The sequence below is a fragment of the Pteropus medius genome, unplaced genomic scaffold, assembly GCF_902729225.1.
Source record: "Pteropus medius unplaced genomic scaffold, Ma_sr-lr_union100, whole genome shotgun sequence".
Lineage (NCBI taxonomy): Eukaryota > Metazoa > Chordata > Mammalia > Chiroptera > Pteropodidae > Pteropus > Pteropus medius.
The window spans coordinates 19,272,871-19,276,977 of record NW_024351073.1 but is presented as its reverse complement, the minus strand read 5'-3'; positions in this window follow the sequence as shown (position 1 = coordinate 19,276,977).

The window sequence follows — 4,107 nt, the reverse complement described above, 5'->3', positions numbered from 1 at the left end:
ACATGAAATAAAAATCACTGAGTTTTCTTCTTGTCTATGTCAAATATCCTGCAGTGTAAATTACAATGGCTTATTTCAGCACATTTCAATATAATTTTCTTTAAAATAAAGGGATACTGTGCGAATACTGCCTTTCTCAGAATTTGTTTTTATTTTGGATGGTACTATTTTTATATATGGATTCTCCAAAAGTCAGCAAAAATGTACCAGTGCCAAAAAGAATAAAAAAGAGTTATTTCCCTAAAAAATTTTCACTTCAAATATAATTCTGTTCTTTTAGAAAAATGTCTGATTTTTATTTAATGAACATATGACACTATGTTTAATGAGATGTGCTTACTAAAATGTCCTTTCCTATTTATTTGTTTTTGTAGACAGGGGGCATTAATTGATTAGATAATGAAAATTGTACTTTATAATTTAAAGGTGTAATCAAAGTAATTAGAACTCTGAGTGATTCAATTATTTGATTTGATTAATTTGATGATGTATAATGTTTTTATTTAGAGAAATAAAAAAGTTTGGGTGCAACTCTAACAAGTAGGAATGTGAAACACTAAAATATCTTACATTTGAATATTACATTAGAATTTTCCAAACTTTCTAGTATGCTGAATTATATAAAACGAAGAATGAGGATTGTGTTTGTGGGTGATATTATTAATTTCTTCTTTATAGAATGAATTTCTCTTGCAAGTCTGCCAGCTATGTTGGTCGGCCTTAGAAATAATAACTATTTTTCGATCATGTTCAGTGTAAGGTATTTTCTCTATACATGAAACCTATATTACGATATATATTGGTTAATTTTAGAGTGTTTAAGAGAAATCTTGTCATACGTTGTTTGCCTTAGATTGATTTTCATTCATTTTTAGCCCCTGATTTTCTGAATTGTATCTGTCATATTGCTATGGCTTTGATAATCAAATAGACATTAACTACTTCTTTTTAAAAACTCTTGATTTCACAACTTATTGCAATATCAAAAGAGCTGTGGGCTAACTCTGAGTGAATGATTTATTAACTTGTTTCTGGGATCCAGGCCATAACTTCTTTGCTTCTCCTTTGACTGTGTGCTTCAAAAAAACATCCCCATTTTCTTACAATTAAAATAAATTAAATTTTACTCTAAGTATACAAAATATTATTTATGTAAAACGGAGTACAATAGGCAATTTCTCCAATAATAAGTGTTGTTTCCTGGATTTCAAAGGAAAAAAGTATCCCGAGGAGAACTTAAAATATTTCTTACTTCCAAAAAAAGTAGTGATATAATTATTCAGTGGTAATTTATGACATCTGTAGTAGGTTGATTACAAAAATGGCCCACATTCTCTAACGCTCTCTGTATCTATGCATTTAGCACATTTTTTTTTGTTCTCTCCAAAAAAACTGTTACAAAAATCTTTCGGTTGTAATTCTTATAGCCATGGTAGATGGGTTGCAAAAGTCCTCCAGTTCTCCCTCAATTCTGAACTGAAGTGTCAAGAGGCCCTACACGTTTCTGCTGTCTCTCGGATCCCTGCCAAACAATGAGAATCATGCCAGAGGATGAGACCACGTGCAGGAGAATCTGCACGAGTGAGGTCAACCTTGAATATCCACGCCTTCACTCACCTGCCTCCTATCCGTCCGTACATGAACAAGCCCACCAAAGATCCACAGCTTAGCCTGATGGGCACAGCTGTCAGTCAGCTGACCTACAGGCTCACTAGCAAATAATAATGCTTATGGTTTTACGCCATTTAGTTTTCAGGTCGTTTATTACACACAATAGCAACTATATCTATATATCTATATTAAATTATATATTAATACATCTATATTAATACATAGATATAGTAATACATCTATATTAAAATAGAAGTTAATTTCATATGTAATCAAATAGCTTATGGGAACGACAGTTAATATGAAAATTTACATTTGACTTATGTACAAAATACGTCTCAGCATGCAAACAAAATAATATTATTGTTTGGCCTTCTGAGAAGAAAAAATAGATAAATAGAGACATCTGTAACTAGCTGAGGATGAGTTTTCCTCAACTTTCTCAGTTAGCTCTACTATGGTTTATACAAATTTTAGACATTTTATCATTAACAGAAAACATGAATCAGAACGCTTTTCCTGTAATATGCCAGGTGGTACATACTGTAGGTTTTTCAGCCATGCAGGTCTCTATCACAGCTGCTCCAATCTGCCATTGTCGCACAAAAGCAGTCATAGGCAAGCCTAAGTGAATAGGTATGATAGCGTTCCAATAAAAATTAACTTTTCGAAGCAGAGACAGGTCTTCGTGTGCAAGCCGCTGACATCAGAGTTCATCTATTTTTTTTTTTTTACTACTTATCTTTAAGATATCTAAGTGTGGTGAAAATTTTGAGACCGTATGAGGGGTTGGCATATAATGCAGTACCGAGGGAATCACAGTAGGCCAATCCCAGAGTTTAAATATTCTTGTGGCTCAGATGCATGTTTGCTAGATTTATCCTGAGAAGTGCACTTTTGCCATATTTTTCTCTTCTTTAACATTTTAACTTATTTTAAATCCAGTTTATTATTGTAATTGCAACATAAATTTATTATATACAGAAAAGTAATTATCAATACTCAGTGTTTCTGCGTGAGCTAATTTAGTCATAAGCAAAATAAATCTTTTATGAACATTATTTCTTCATCCTGTAATCACCCAAAGGAGTTATTTTCATGATAGTGCCATTTCAGCATTAAATATGAACCTAAATGTTAATCTTTCATCATATTTCAAATATTTTAAAATGATGCACTGATATAGAACTCGAGTATGTAAATATTTATATCATATTTCAATTTTTATACTTTTTTATTTGAAAATATTGTCATTATTAAGAAAATGATAAAGCAAAATTAATGTTTTCCTTTGCCTCAGCTACTTGGGCTATATTAGCATATTGTATAACCCAGAAAATACATTTTTAAAAGCGTTGCATTCTGACATGTCACAAATAACAAGAATTTTCAGGTCTGAATAAAAGAAGCACCTTAAAAGCTGTGCATTGTGAAATATGCCATGATAAACAGAACTGGTTTTTAATGAAACTGACATTAACCGATGAAAAATTTCAATTACCATAGAATAATTTGAATTATAGATAATGCCTTCCTTTTCTATTCTGGAGGTTAGTAGCTCTTTAAATTGGACTTTCTTCTATATGTCTTATTATTGCAAGTAGAAACTTTACTTATTATTTAGTTGTTTTTCTTTTATAGACTACTTTGAGGTCCCATCAAAAAGTCATCCACCTGATATGACTAAAATGCTATTTAAATGTCATAGCACAGAGGCACGTGCTTTCCACTGACCCCCAGAAATTAGTATGCAGAATTAAGCTCCGCAGACCTGGAGTGATTCCTGGCTTGACAAAGCAAAGTTCAACGCGGTTGACCTTTTGATAACCCAGGCGGTCAGGACGCTGACCCCAACGCATTCAAAAATCCACATATAACATTTGATTCACCCCCAATTTAACTACAGGCAGTCTTTAGCATTCGTGGATTTATGAAAACAGTTCTTTTGATCTGCGGCTGGGAATCCTCGGTTTAGCAACCCTGGTTGCAAAACCCCGAGTCATTTTGGACCCGGTGGTGTGTTGAATCTGCGGATGCGTAGCCATGGCAACCGAGGGCCGGCCGTACCTAGTTAAACGTACCCACGTGGAAGCGGACCTGCGCACTTCACGCCCACCTGTGCGAGCGTCCGCGGGAAGGCCCTTCCAGAAAGTGGTCCTGACCCGTAGGTGGTGGGTCAAACAGGCAAGGGAGCACGTTGGAGGCCCTTCGTGGGCGCAGGACGAGGAGCTGCTCTCCGAGCAGCCTGCCGTCTTTACGTATATGTAGAGGCCTTAACGCGGGTCAGCCATGTATGCCAACCAGGTGAACCCAGCGACACCTCGCCCTCTCTAGGCTGCGTCTTGGAAAGTGGCTTCCGCTAAAGAAAGGTGGGCAGAGGACAGGGGAGGAACGAGGATCCTCTGATTCCCGGAGGCTACCTGGGGAGGTGGTCAGCAGGGTTCATGTCCTCTCCATGGCCTGCTTTAGAATGTTCCTCAGCCTCCTTTTCCTGTT